Here is a 16,490-nt window from a genome sequence, read left to right as displayed (position 1 = left end):
GTTAACGATTGAGCTATTTTTAGAAATTGGTCCCTCAGCCTGGCTGATCATCGGCACGGGTCGTATAACACTTTAGATCCAGCCCAATTTTGAAGTTGAAGGAAGGAATATGTTTTGGAAAAGGAGAGACAAACAGCAATTAAGCCATAAGCGTCCCAGGAAGGAAACAAGGTATTGACAGACAGTGATGCACTATACAGCCAGGGAATAAGGAGCCATCAGCCAGCATAATAGCTCAAAGCTGACGTAGGAGGCGGTAAGGAAGGGGAGGGGCTAGCAACTTTTGGTTTCAGGGCTCTTCTGGAGAAGTAATTCCCGAGAATCATTGACCTTACTCAGCTTCTACAACTCGACAAGCTTGATGCTCAGAAGAAAAAAGAAAGATATTGTCTTCAAATTATCTACAAAATATTGTTATCAGTATTTTGTTAAAGTTTTAATCAAGGTTAATCGACGACAGACGGAATGCGAAATTGTCATTGTGGTTCGCATGATAGCATGTCTTTATTTCATAAACAAAACTATCAGTTTTTATTTTACCATATGCCAAAAACCTCATTTCTTATATTATTGAATTCGTTAAAAAATTGAAATAGAACATAATAAAACGATGGTAGAAAAGTCGAAAAACGGGTACCTCGATTCCATCCATTTGTCCGTCTGTCTCGCCACGCTTTTACAGCAAAAAATATTAGTTTGATTGACTTGGAATTTGAAAATTAAGGGTCTTAGCCACAAATCGATGTATTTTTATTTATAAAAAAATAATATTTATTTAAGAAATCAAAAATCGGTTTATTAGTTCTTGAGATAACTTAAAAACAAAATATCGGTTCTTAAGGGTCCCCTTCTGGAGCATTCTTAGAAGTACGAGTATTACGGCTGAATTGTTTGAGAGGAAGAGGGGGGGGGGAATACAACTGACTAATTTGACAGAACACTGTTTATACAAATTTCTAAAGGAATGAAACATTGCGGCGATTTTCGAGTGATGTAATTGATTCGGTTATAGTTCTATTGTTTATTATTTTCAAAACTCTTTTTTGGATCCTGTCCAAAATACTTAAACTTGTTTTAGGGCACCTGGTCAAATATTCAAGTTTTGGACGAATGAAGGCTTTGTAAATTACAGATTAGATTAGAAGGGGTTGCAAATTTCGTGGACCGTCTTAGGTGAAGTCCTAAGCACCTAGCAGTATTTTTGGCAATATCGAATATGTGATCATTCCATAAGAGGTGATCTGTGATACACATGGGAAGTATTGAAAGTTGATTAATTTCCTATATGCAAGTCCCCTTCATGGATAGCGGCATCGGGGGTGAATTACGCTTTAAAGACAAGAGAAAGTATTAAGTTCTTGAAGCATCCCCATTGTACAATGCTGTCGAGATTAGAATTTTATGAGCTTATCATACGCTGTCGTTGAAGTTCCTCATCCGAAGGTCAAGGATGTGAATCTAGAAACGAAGTTGAGGGTTCTGTCGTCAGCGAAACATTTTAATGGATTAGAAGTTTCAGACAAAAGATCGTTTATGAATATGAGGAAGCGAGTCGGAGACAAAACGGAGCCTTGGGGAACACCAGCATTTATTTTATGAATTAGAAAATAAATTTTTAATGCAACAAAGAAGAGATTCACCAATACCAAAAGCACGCATTTTCGATAAGAGAGCTTGGTGCCAAACACTATCAAATGCCTTTGAAATATCTAGTGCAAAATTCTTACTTTCTCAAAAACGACGTAAGAATTTGTTCCACTATTCGGTGAGATAAACCATGAGATCTTTAGTGGATCTATTGCTACGAAAACCATACTGCTGTCCATTAAGAAGCTTCCGTTCTTTAAGATATTTCTTATGCTGATAAGTAATCACCGTTTCCATGACTTTGGAAAGAAGATACGTGAGTTATATTTTACGATAATTAGAGGAAGAGGAGGTTTTGATTTTTTTAGTGACAGGCTGTACAAAGGCTGTTTTCCATCCGCTAGGAAAGAGTCCTTTAGAGTAGGAAAGAAAAGTAAGTAGCAGCTTTGAAGAACACCTCTTCAGAACAATAGGGGGAATACTATCCAAGCCAGTGGATTTGCGTATGTTAAGGTCTTTCAGTACTCTTGGAACTGTACGAGGACGAAACAAGATTTGTTCTATAAAATCGTTTATGCTCTCAAGAAAACTCATGACACTCTCAGGAAGCGTAGAATTAAGAGCAAACTGTGCTGCAAGCAAATTGGCTTTATCAATCGAATTTACATGAATGAATGGGAATGTCATTGTGTCTCCAACTTATTAAAATTCATACAAAACGTTGTTATTTATATTTTGATAAAAATCCAAGTGGTGATATTTGTACAAAATTATAAACTTACACAATTCTATTTTCAATTTTTGGTCTCATGCTTTTTTAAGTTCTTTAAATGACTGTTTGGCCTTTAAACAAATATCGTTCTCATAACAGTAGCAATTGGATGTTAGCCTTTTCTTTTTTTTATAAATATTTCTGTTCCACCTGAAGATTTCAGGATACAATGGAAATTGTAAAAAAATCCCTTTCTAAACATTGAATGGTACATTATTCATTACCTTTGAATACAAAATAACGCTCAAGGTCTTAATTTTATGTTTCAACGTTTTGTTATATTTTATATGCATAATAACACATTCCATATTCAAATCTTCAATCTCAGCTTAAATTTAGCGCATATAATGGTATGTAGGCAAAAGGCATCCTATTTAATCTTAATCAGGCCATTTGAATAGCAATTTGCCTCTATAAAGCGTCATTTTCTTGCTCATCATTCTTAAACAACCTTATACATCCTTATACCAAGGGAACACACACCAAGGTCATTAAATTACCCTCACATAATAATTCTTTCGCCATTCATATATGTTAAAGAGAATTATCTTCAAAATGTGTTTTTTATGCCTTTCAACAATCTAAATTGTAAAAAAGAAAAAAACAAGTCAACCAACCCATTATTATCTGTTGGTCACAGAGCCGAATAAAATGCTTCACCACAATAACTCAACGGCATAGACCAGACACAGACACAGACACAAAAGTTCAAAATAAAAAAATAAAAAATAACCATAATGCCATTCACCGAAAAAGTCTATATTTTGATCCTTTCACAACTGAGTCTCTTTTTTTTCAAAGCCCCTCTCCGGTTCGATCTGGGCCCCAAGGGACAATGAAGGAATAACGCACGCTGATAAGAAGCCATTCATAAAACGCAAAAAAAAAAGTTATAACGGGCATTTTGAACAAGCTCTCCGCTCTCACCCATTTATGTCCTTTCTCGCACCAAAACCAAACGACACGAACAACAACAGCAATATATGAAATCCTACCAAAAAGGACCTATCCTGCACACAGCACATACACTACGCTACACAACACATCCAACATCCTTCAAATTGAATTGATTTATATGCGTTAGATTTATGTCCTTCTAGATGTACACTCTTTTTATGACTCAAACGTGGTTAAGCAAATAAGATGTATATTGTATATGCGAATAAGAACGAGTATAGAATGCGAGGACGTTATACTCGTAGATATGTATTTTTTATGCTTCCTATCTCATTATTTTAAGGTTGTGACAGGAATTGGATCCTTGTTCTCTATATTCGTCTATACACACTAAATAAAGGATAAGGCAATGAAAAAAGCCTTCGACAATGAGACACACGTTACACATTCTTCTATGGCGATATGGCTTAAAGTATATATGGATAGATGGATGGATGGATGTAAGTGGAGGCTATATGGGTTGGGATGTATGTAGAGAAGGACAAAAGGCTTTCCTATATACGAACATTCTATATTTATTTCGTTGGGAAAGTTATCATCGTAAAATTGAGACGATACCATTTTTATAGCCAATTGCATTGAATGGATTAAATGAAATCGTCTCTCTTTCAGAAAAGCATATATAGATACGAAGGTACATATCGTTGGTCTTTCTGGTTCTTTATGATATCGGGATACAAAAATATGGGGACAAAATTGGAGGCAACATATTTTCCTGACTTTTGCTTAAACTTCTTTTAGTGATTTTGTTGTTATTGTTGTTGTTATATTGTTTAACATAAGAAATAAACATAAAAACAACCAATGGAACTATGTTTTATATTTCTATCTTAAGTACCTTTTTGAGCTATTACCTTGTCGAAAATAAAGGCAAAGGAAAAGGACACTCTCTGGTGTATGGGATTTAATTTAATTTTCTTTATTTCCAAATATGAATGTTTTATTTCTTATTCATATGTTTTCATAAATTTTAGGTCCTCCTACAGGGTTTAAGAGACTGTTCAAGTGTTCAAGGTGTCAATAAGAAGACGATAAACCTTGTTGTAATATTCAAACCTTGTTGTAATATTTTAAAAACCATCAAGTCCTTGCTCTTTTATGTTTCTGAAACTGCATCTTTCAAAAAAAACCTATTCTGCCTTTGTTTTAGATGAAATTTAGTCATTATCTCAAATTTTTTTTAACGTATTCGAATATTGTGTTGAAAAAATGGAGAACATTGAAAAATAAAAATTTTGGTCCAGGTAAATTTTTGTTAGATTTAAGTTCTTATCTGTAGTTTGTTTAAACTTATTTACATAAGTCTGCGCTTCAGTCCTATGTGAAGTAGGGCCTCACTGAACAAACTTCTCCATCTAGCTCAATCTCTTGCCACATGTCTCCAGTTGCGCACACCAAGTTGGGTTAGGTCCTTGCAACTTGTGAGCGCCACCTGAACCACGGTTTGCCTCTACTGCGCTATTCTGTGGGCGTGGATTTGAAAAATGTCGGAGCTTGAGAATTGTTTTCTATGCGCACAACGTGACGCAGCCATTTCAGTCATAGGACTTTTATCCTTCAGGCTAAGTCAACGTCGCTGTACAGCCCGTGCTGGTTGTCGTTCCATGTTCTCCTCCACTCACCTTCTATACGCAGATAAGACCGTAGACACGAAGAACTTTTCTCTCGAAACGATCAAAGTTCTTTCCCTCCGCGTTTATCAATGTAGGACGGGAATAAAGATGTCGACTCATATAGCGACACACTCGAGAGAAGCTTTAATACTGGATTGCTTGTTAGCCCAAAGGAACAGATTTTAGCAAGAGTTATACTTTGTTTGATCTCAGAGCTGGTGCTGACGCGGACGTGGGAGCTCTACACTATTCTTTCAAGTATGATGTTAAATAAATTGCATGACAGCGCATCACCTTCTCTAAAGCCTTTCGAATAGTTCTGTTAAGTTGTTTCAACCTTTATAGAGCAGCGCAAATTCTTCATGGTTATATTGCACCAACGGTCAAGTTTGAATGGGATGCCAAAACTAGATATGGCTTTATACAGCTCAACCCTGTAAATTCTGTTACTTGCGGCCTCATCAATAAGGCGATGATGTTTGTCAATTTGGTGTTGTTGGTTTTTTTTCAAGGATCTGCCTTAGTTTGAATATTTAATCTGATAAAGACTATCAGGTTGTTGTTTTGTAAGCGATGTTGATCAGACTTATTCCTCTTTAGATGATGCAGTTAAGAGGGTCTCCTTTTTCAGTGTTAAATAATTTAAAACTTTTTCTTATATAACTTTAACACATCTTTTTGAAAATCTGACGTTCATTTTATTTGACACATTAATTTACATACAAATCAAAGTTAAATTCACTTGAAGCACTATTTCAGAAAATCCTTCCACAGCACCCAATACGCTCTATAGCTCTATGTAATGCAACAAAATAAGCACTTCTTGTTGTCTTTCTTCTTTCACTACAAATCAATTTGATTGCTCCAAATAGCTTTTAGAATGTTTTGTTTTTAAGTTCGTTTGTTTTCATTGAAAATTTATATCCATCAGCCTACTTAAAGAGAGGTTTACCTTTCAACCTCATTTTTATGTTTGCCTTCAAAATGTATTTTCTAAACGTTTACATTTAGCATTATATCTTTCACCTGATCACCTAATAGCTTAGACCTCTGGCTTTGGCTCTAGCTTTGGCTCTGTTATTCTACTATAGCCATAGCCCTTATTTTTTAATGGCTTCTTTTTACAATCCTCCCCTATAAATATATATTGGTTTACCGCACAGTGTTATTTCATGCAACAAATTAATTGTTAAATCAAAACAAAATGCTTCTTTAGCAAATAAAATACAAAATGGAAAAGAAAAAGAAAGAAACCATCAATGTGCTAAATCACCATTGAATGGAAAAAGTTTTTGAACTTACTAACAAGAGAAAAACTAGAACAAAATCTGTAAGGAATTATTTACAGTTACAAACAATTAGTCATAGTTAAATATGTTTCGATTGTGAAAGTTAAAACAGAATTGTTTGATTGAAAATTAGGAAATTAAGAGAAATTAATTCAATAATAGAAGAGAAATAAACTTTTGTAGTTTTCAATTGTTTTGATTTAAACAAATTGACAAAGCAACGCAGGTACGGGCACGCTGGTTTTAAATTTTGTATTGTAGTTATAATCACTTGAAACTTTAAGGATTAAGAGACAAAATTAGGAAATGTGATGGACTTTTAAGAAAACTGAATACTCCTTGCAATAATTTCCACATCTCCTTTGTTCAATATGTTCAGCTGCAATTTATTTTAAAAACGCAAAAAAAATATTAACTTTAATAATGTAAAACAATTCAATAAGTGGTCTTATATTAAATAGTACACAATTTAAGCAGGTCTCATTTTTAAGCCGTCATCTTCTAAAACCAACATTTTCCAATTATTTAAAACACAAAACTAAACGATATTGTCAAAATTCACTTTAAAAATGATAATCCTACGAAAAAAAACTTTCTTGATCTTTCCATCTAAGGGATTAAATTACAACTGGCCAACGAGATCTCGTGATTCAACTTACTTTGGCTTTTTTCTTTAAGGCCACGTGAAATATAAGATCCATGCCAATGATCTTCAATTGATTCAAATCATTGAAGGAAGAATTCAATAAGTTCCTGAAGGCAGGGATTAAACTCAAGACTTCTAGCATGACGCACTAACCATAACGCCACGGGTACTACGTAAGTTATAATTTTCAATCGAACATAATTGTACTAAGTAAGTATACGCCATTGTGTACTTTTTTGTAAAGCTAAGTTTTTCTTAAAGTTTGACTTTATATTGGAGAAGATTTTTAAACCAATGTTTTTAAAAGAAATTACTAACAATTTTCACCTAAATGAACTGAATTTTTCAGTAAGCTTGATTTAATTTACAAAAACTAATTCGTTTCAAAACATTATAATGACTTCCCATCACGTCTGTAGATTTGTGTTGTTTAAAATTTTTTAGGTTTTCGTGTTGGGTTAAAAAAGTTGTTAGTATTATTCTTAAAATTTTGAAATTACCAAAAATCATATCAAGAAATATTTTAGTTTGGAAATTTAGTTTTGTTAAATAGATAGTCAAAAACAAATTTTAGTAGCAATTTTTACAAATTGGATGAAATTTTAATTTGAAAGATATCAAGAACCCAACATCAATTTTTACCAAATTTGCGCACTTTTTTTTGGTGATTTTAATTTTATATAAAAACACAAAACAAAAAGTACTGAATATCGAAAACAATATTTTCTGTGCAATGAAAAAAGTTTGAAGATATTATTTTTAATTTTAAAAAAGCTGTTTAAGTCGAAAGTAAATAGTTACGCTCCTAGATGGTATTTGAATACAATAAGGACCTTAACCAATTAAGTTTGCGAAACTGGAGACATCTTGCAAGAGAACGAGCTGTCTGGAAATGCATGTTGGTTGAGTCCCAGGTCCGCCGTGGACTATAGTGTGGCGCTCTCTTAAGTGCGTTTTGAAAGCAATTTACACCATTTTATAAAAGAATTTCTAGCTTGTTTCTGAAAAATAGGACGTTTTGAAATAAAACAAATGTCATCGGCTGTATACAAGCATCAAAAACGCATATTTTATGACCCATCATAAAGATGTTTAGTGAAATAAAATTAGTTAAAGTTTTCTCTTTTTAAAAAATGATTTCTTCTATTTACAAGTTTTCCTCAAAGTTTTTTTTCTATCTCTAACGAAAAAAACATTCAATTTTTTTTTTTGATCACAGTGTGGTATTGAACATTAAAAAATTCTTTTAAATAGGTGTTAAGAGATGTTCTTTTTTTCGATAAAACAAATAAGACAATATAATAAGAAAGAAAACAAATAAACAAACAAGTAAGAACCTAATAGCAATTTTCCCATCGATAAACCTATAATGAGAGATCCAGCCAAAACCAAGCTACTTGAGTTTAGTTTTTCTTTTTTTTTCTCGATTTTTTAATGAATAAGGAAAAAGGTGTTTTATCTGCAAGATGGTGGAAAAATTTTCAATTTAGCATCATAGCTCTGGGGAAAAGTTTTGTTTTGCTCTGTTTTTTTTTTTTGTTGTTTTCTTTCACCGCTGCTCGTCTTTCAGTTCTAATTTTCTTTCTCACACTTTTCTTTTAGATTGTTTAAAAATTTTCTTCGTTTTTTTTTCTTCTTGTTTTCTTCTTCCTGTAAGAGTTTTCCACGAAGCTCTATATGCAATGCACATCAAATATACAGAGAACACAGGGTGATTATAATTTTTTGTTGTTGGTGTTGTTATTGTTATTTCCTGTATTTTGTTCGTGTGCTAAATATTTCAAAGAAACATTTCCCAGCTTTTCCACAGTTTACACAGAAATATTGTAGATAGAGATATAGCTAGAAATGATGGAGAAAAATAAAGAACAACACAAACACAAGTAAAATAAATCAACTAAAACAAAAAAGGAAATTAACAATAAATAGAAAAATGTAAGAATTGAAAAGGTTAACAAAAAAAGGTGGGTTGATGGGGTGGCTGCTGGTGCTGGGGATGGGTTCAAAGATGCAATACAGTGTTTTTCATCGATGTATGTTTGTATTTAGTTAACGTGTTGTACATATAATATCAGCAATGGTATTTCTTTGCTTTTTTTCGCGCACTTAATCGCTCAGGGCGAGGGTATTTGATTTTTCTTTCGTCTATTTTCGCTCTGTCAATTAAGTTTTTCATTTATATTTTTTTGTTTGCTACTTTTAAATGAGAAATATGTTTCGTGTCTGTTTTCTTAAAAAAGTCTGTTAATCGTAAAACAGTTTTAGAAACATGGAAACGTTGTATTTAGTGTCTAATTATTTCATGTTTTTTATGACGATAGCGTTTGAGGTAAGAGTATTTTAGTCTCATAATGCAATTTTTTAACCACTGTCAGGCAATGTAGTTTAAGGTTTGTAGGAAATACGTCCAAAGTACGGGTTTCTATACCTTATAACTTTTTTCGAATTATATCAGTTCTTCTGTAGAAAATAAGATATGAGACATTAGATTTAATATGAATAATTTTTAAGAAAATTCTGAGAAATATTAATTACAAAAGTCTTAACGAAACGAACCTTAGAAATGAAAACAATATTTTGTATAATTTTATGCAATTACTGCACTAAAAATCGTTCTTAACATATCAATTGATAAAAGTGCTGCTAGCAATGTTTCTATTTTACCAATCGGTATTTGACCAAGAAATTATTTAATTTTTCTCTAATAATTTTGATTTTTGTATCTCAGTTTATTTGAATTTGATTTGATTTGATTTGAATTTTATCGTAAACTGGTTGATCTACTTCGGTTATACACTAATACTACTATTAGTCACGAAGAAAGAGCTCCAGCTAATCTTCGATTTATTAAAGAAAAATAAGTCAGCAGGTGTCGATTGTGTATCCAACATTGTACTACTACATTAACCTCAGGAAGCTTAACAACGTTCTGAATAATGCATATAATCCGGTCCATTAGAAAACAGCTGTGGTACATCCTCTCCCGAAAAAGGAAATGGACAACTCCAATCCGGCGAATCTCCGGTCGATAAGTCTTCTGCCGAGTATCAGTAAGGTATTCGAGAAGGTTATAGATAGAGCTCTGTCCAATTGGGCTGAGAACAACAAAATAATTCCGGATAATCAGTTCGGCTTTAAGGCGGGACATGACAATATTCATGCTGTGTCTTGTTTCTGATATCCAGTGAAACAAATCTAAAAGGCAATGTACGGCTTGTCTGGTTGACTTGGACGGTTTATTGTCTAAATTGGCAATGCAACATCAACCAAAATCTTTGATATTAAAAATGGTCTTAAACAAAAAGCGGTTAACTCGCCGATCTTATTCAGCATTTACACCAGTGATCTGATAACAAGTCTAACTTAGGCAATAGCGTATACACCGATGAGCTAATTGCGTACAGAACGGCCCGAAAATTGAGGTTATCAAGACACTTTTCCAGGGTGACTTCGACAAGATTCAGCAATATTGCGATGACTGGAAGTTAAAAATCAACTTTCAGAAACATAAAACTATTATGTTCAGGACTGAAGCCTTAAGGGATACGAGAAAGAACTGGAAAAATCTAGTGATCGTTGGACCAAATCGACAGCCACTGGCGAATAAAAGTGCAGTAAAGTACCTTGGCATCTGGTTGGATCAGTACTTGCATTTCGACAGACATATGAGTACTGCTTTGGCCAGAGCTAGGGGAGCCTTTGCCCTGACAAAACGGTTGGTTTTTAGCAAGTGTCTTCGGTGAAGATGATTTTCTACATATCAATTAATCATCCGAACGATGATTGCCTATAGGTGCCCGGTATGGTTCAACGTTGCCCCATCTTAAATAGGAAAGATTCGGGTGTTCGAGAGACAATGTCTGCGACGTTGCCTTGGACAACACAGAACACCAGAGTCGGAGTACAAACATTATTATTCTAACCAGGTTCTATACAACATACACAACATAAACATAGTTAATTTCTTGCTGAAGCTTGGTAGGGGTCATATTCCGAGAGCGATGTCGTCGCCTAACAGCTTAATTTTTGGGGATTACTGCGCCAACAATGTACTACGAAAGTGCACGTTTAAGTGGCAACATTCTGCCCGAAGGACTGTGTCATGTAGGGACCGAAAAGATAGGGTAAGGCAGGAGAACCAGTTTTGGTGGCTTCAAATTGAGAATGTCATTTTAAGATGGCTAGGGTGTTTGATCCTGGCCGGCTTAAATAGGTTTAAGGTTTAGGTTAGGGACAGTCAGGGTGGCACCAAAAAAAAATGATTTAAAAAAAAAAAATTTGAAAAAAAACACACACACACACACAAAAAAGAGCTGGATGTTCTAGTTTTAAGTAGTTTTTAGGAAGTTTAAATTAGTTTCAAGTAGTATTATTGGTTTTGATTAGTTTTAATTTTAACAAGCTTAAGGATTATAATGGGTTTCTTTATTTTCTTGGTTTTAGATTAAGCTTTCGCTATTTAGTATTAAAATTGTTCTTAGGCCAAAAGGCAGTAGTTATAATATAATGGATTGACTTAGAGCATCCTTTTAGAAACAGTAAGATATTTCTTTAGGTTTTTGAAATGTACGCTAGATTTTTAAGAATTTTTGTCTAAAAATAAAAAAAAAGAAAAGTTTTGTTACTGAAAGTTGAATTCTTTTTTCTTAGTCACCTCAGTACAAATCTGGCTTAAAAATCTCTATTAAATAAAGTAGCATATTAGTGTATTTAAAAAATATAAGTGTATTTTAAAGATTTTATGAACTAAATTTTGTTTTGATTCGATTTTATCTCCAAAACAATTTTGTGCAACGAAATCAATCTTTTTTTTAAATAAAAATTTAATAAAAACATTACTCAAACTTAGTAAAAATTGAATTTCTACTCAAATTTCTTTCCAAAAATTTTAGATTATGGCTCCCAATAAATGTTCACTTATAAAACATATTGTTTTCAAAAATGTTGAGAAAAATCAAATTGACAATTTTTTTTACAAAAAATAAAAACCTGAACAAAAAAATTCATAAAAAATGGTAAACATTGATTTTCGGCTCCAATATTTTTTCAGATTTACTTTTATCTACTAAAAAAAACATTGTTGTCAACATTCAGTAAAATATTGAGATTAATAATTGACAGTTTTTCTTACAAAAAATAAAAACCTAGCAAGAAATCAATACTAAGACTTGGTAACAATTTACTTTCGACTCAAATAGCTTTTCAAAAATTAAAAAATATTGCCTTCAAACTTTTTTATTTTCTCAGAAAATATTGTTTTCTATATTCAGTACTTTTTTTATAAAAATCCAACAGTCCGTTTTAAAAAAATAGATATAAAATAGTTTTTTTTATGCAATTTTTCTCATTACAAAAATCCGTATCGAAACCAAGAGGTGTTCCAAATTTACTACTCCCAAACATAGATATCATTTTAAAAACGATAGATTTAGATTTAAAAAGTTTAAGAAATTAATTTTTAGTAACTGTTTTGCCAAAATTCAAAATTTTCAAATATTGCTTCCAAGAAACAATAATTACAAACTCAACGAAGTGTACAAATCACGCTTCCAGAAATTGATACAAAAGAGCCAACAAAGTTTTGTAAGTTATTTATAATTTTTTTTTTATTTTTAATTTGTGAGTTTTTAGTAAATTTCTAATTTTAAGGTGTGCACTTTTAGACTCTTTGATTGTATTAAACTAAACAAAACATAGAACGCCCATAGCAAAACACACAAACCTTCAACTCGAACTCTTACAACAAATATTTGGAACATTTTACAAAAATGTAATCAAAATCAATAAACAACAGTTTTATGATTTTTTGTTTTTTTTTATTAGATTCAACTATGCCCTTACCATCACGATCAGGTTCGCTAAAAACCACTCTAACACAATCCAATTAATCACTTGCTTAAAAACAGTGCAATGACACTTATAGCTGTATATTGTGACACCAGATGAAAACTGTTAAACTAACAATATACCAGCATACTACACTTTAGGTAGGTTAACCACCCGCCACCATCAACCGCTATATCCTACATCTACTCCTGTCTGTCTAAAACAAACTTTATTTCAAAAATAACGAAAAATTATACAAATAAAAACAACAGCAAAAAACGAAGGATATGAAATATTATAAAACAATATAAAATAAAAAAATTGAAATAACGTCATAAAATATTGCATGCATCAGACTATGTCCCCGATGACAAATAAATCTAACAACTTGCACCTAACCACACAAAGGATAATACGAAATAAGGCTGATGGGACAGAGTAACTACCGTACCGACCGATAGTTGACAACTCCGAAGCCCAGTGCTTCATACCGCACCATAAATAAATATCTTTATAAAAACAAGCAACAAAAGTTCAATGGCAGAGGATATTTTTTAATTTTTTTATTTATTCAGACGATTGGCGGCGGGAAACAAATTATTGTATAGTCTGGCTTTATGACACCACATCCTACACACATTTTTATAATGAAACAAGTCCCATCAGGATACATGAAAACCGAGAACTATTTTTTCTGTTTGATTTTTTCAAAAAACGGGTGGACTAATAAAATATCCATCCCATACCTACTCTCTGCAGCCCTGCTTCACCGAGGAAAACTAGACATGCCCATAAAAATGTCACATTCATCATAGATTGTTCGCTCTTGGCCAAAAGGGATAAGCCCCAGAGGAATAACTCGAAGGATATACGAGAACAAGTACAACCGAATAATGATACACATAATGTTCTTTCCGCGGACTAACAAACCCCATCACTCCGCACCAATTTTGTGTCCTTTCGCCTTAAAACAAAGAACAAAAGAATATATTTGAAATAATTTAAACTATCCTCTGTGTCACAAAAAGGATAACCATAACACTAACACCAAAAACTCCAACAATATGCCTCACCACCGAATGCCGCAAGAGTGAAAAAGGACATCAAGTGGGAGAGCAAAATGTATGTTGCTTCAAAACTCTTGTATGACAGTGAAAATATGGTTATCGTGCAGCAATGAAAAATAAAATTAAAAAATGAAAAACAGTTATTTTATTTTGTTTTTATAAATAAATTGCATTTGACCAACAATATTTTCCTTCAGGCCAAATATAGGGTATACATGTGTGTGTGTTTGTGTGTGTGGAAATGGATGTTGGTTGGTTACGCTATTTTCCTATTTATCCTTTATTTTGTTAGGATTTTTATTATTTGTTGCTTATACATATGAGAATAATGCCTTGCAGTGCTGTGAGTGTAGGTTTTGCTGCGATGCATTGCGACGACAATAAATTTAATCCTACAATGTGATAACGAAATTTTCACTTATGACATCACTCGCTGTGTGTTATAGTCCTGGAGCAATACAACAACAACAGCAACAAACAACTAAAAAATATAGCACAGTGAGCGAACACAAAAATGAATGAATAAACAGAAAAATGGAACATCCGCAGGACAAAGTGGCCATTGGCAACTATGCGGTTTTTTGCGGCATCATCTGTGGAGAAACCAAAAGCAAAACAGCCCAGCTAACCGAAATGAAGTCGTGAAAAAGGAACTGTGGAGGGAGGGGGGGGGGGTATTCGAGGGGTTTATAGATGAGATTGCAAGGATATATGTATGTTGTCATGCCACAGTGACCATTTAGGACATGGTGCAATTTAGAAGAGGCATCGAACTAAAAACTCATCTAATTCAATTAAGGACTAAATGGAGTCCTTGTTCAATTTAGTCTTGTGCTCCATTTCTTTTTTTTGTTGTTTTGCGCCCAAATCATCATCATCCAACCAAACAAAAATAAAAGAACAATATCAGGATTCAGGATATAGCCACTTGGTAATTGACTTTTTGCAATTGACAAATTGATATCGATGGAGTGAGGAATGAACACACACAAAAAGAAATAAAATAATTTTACAAACCGTAATTGGCTACAATGGGATATCCTGTTTCTCATACATCCGTTTGCTTCACTGACAAAAAATTTAATATCTATTTTTTTTTGTATCCTTTAAACTGTTTCACCAATTTTCCCGCTTGAATTAACTTTAAGCAACCTAACGGCGCACCAAAAGCAACAGAAGAAAAAAAAGCTAAAGGCCACCGTTTGAACACTCTTCCTTTCTTTCACCAACACTTTTATCTCCAAGGATATTCGCAACTGCCTTTTCCTTGTTGGTATATTTTTCTTTCGTATTTCACTGTTTTAAAAATTGATTTTTTTTTTATCTTCCCGAATAATTCAGGTTAAAGGCCAAGTTGCAAATAAAACAACACAAATACACAATCACTCATCCGTGTGTCTCGGGAACCGTAATTCTATTTTATTTTATTTTTTTATAACTTAATTCGATTTATTCCCATCACCATCATTCGACGAAGCGTATTTTTATGTTACCCATTTTATATAAATTCTACCAAAACAAAAGTCACTCATGTAACGGGTTCTGTTCTATAACGTACGACGGTTGGTTTCAAACTGACAAGTGGCCAAGTGTGGTGGGTAGTCGCAGACTTGTTTCGCAGGTTGTTTCGTCATCCCCTAAAGGAATTTTGTTGTTCTTCTTCTTGATTTTCTGATGAGTGTGTTGTGTGGTATGTGTGGGGATACCGTGAAAGAGGGTATAAAGGGGATGAATGTTATTCTCTCTAGGATTGTGTGTGTAGTTTTGAAGGGAAGAGAATTCTGCTGAGCAACTCGGATCGGAGTCGAAGAATGTGCGCTTACTCCCCCACGACCGACGGCGACGGCGACGGCGACGGAACGAAGAACGAACAAGACCACGAGACAAGTTAGCAGCAGGTGAATTTTATTCACAAAAAATACAAAGAGAAAAACCGTCATCGAAGAGAGTGTTTTTATGTTTTCATTTTTACTACCAATTGAGACGCACAGAGAAATAAAAACAGTAGTGAAAAAGTGTTGCTGTGGTGCTTGTTCTTCTTTAACATGCGTGTTTTTTGACTTAGAGACATTTTTGATTTATTTTTGGAAATGTTTGATCATTTTTTGATTTTTTTTTTCTAAACTTCTGTGTGTTTTATTTTATTTTGTTGATATGAGCTAAGACTTGCGGATGTTTCTGTGTGTGGCTCTTTTTTGTTGTTTTTGTATTTTATTTTGCATTTAGGTTTGAATTTTATTTATTTATTTTTTTTTTGAGAAGGAAAAAGATGACACTGAAATTTTGTGTATATAATAAATGATGATGTTAAAAATAAATTAGGCGTTGCCATAGTTCTTGAAATAAATATTGCGAAATGTTTAAAAATGATGGAATTGAATGTAAAGGTCAGTTTGTATTTTGTATTTTCATAATGATGTAATGTTATATATAGAGGAGGATATTTGGAAAATGTGTTGATGAAATTCAAAAATATAGGTGACAAGTTTATGTTTTTCTTTTGTAGATTTTATAAACAAAATATGAACTAAGATTTTTGATAAATTGAAAAATATAGTAGGTATGTGTTCTGTTCAGAAAATTTACTCTGGCAATTTTTTAAATACGTGGTGCTCATGAAAAGTAGACATTTATATGATGCTATAAGCAAATCATTGTTAGTCAGTATTTTGGTCGAGAACAAATATTTTGTTTTATCAATTCTTTGAAATTGTTGGATGACATTTTTTATTC

General features: G+C 33.0%; 1 long non-coding RNA gene across 1 annotated transcript in view; it reads right to left on the bottom strand.

Annotated features, from left to right (window-relative positions):
• Window positions 1-15,537, bottom strand: part of LOC129940033 (uncharacterized) — a 101,220-nt gene extending 85,683 nt beyond the window's left edge. The window contains exon 1 of the long non-coding RNA XR_008780602.1: window positions 14,775-15,537. This is a non-coding gene — a long non-coding RNA (uncharacterized LOC129940033). The remainder of the gene's footprint in view (window positions 1-14,774) is intronic.
• Window positions 15,538-16,490: the final 953 nt, after the last annotated feature.

The sequence above is a fragment of the Eupeodes corollae genome, chromosome 1, assembly GCF_945859685.1.
Source record: "Eupeodes corollae chromosome 1, idEupCoro1.1, whole genome shotgun sequence".
Taxonomy (NCBI): Eukaryota; Metazoa; Arthropoda; class Insecta; order Diptera; family Syrphidae; genus Eupeodes; species Eupeodes corollae.
Note: the sequence above shows the minus strand (reverse complement) of the source record. Positions and strands in the feature narration are given on the sequence as shown.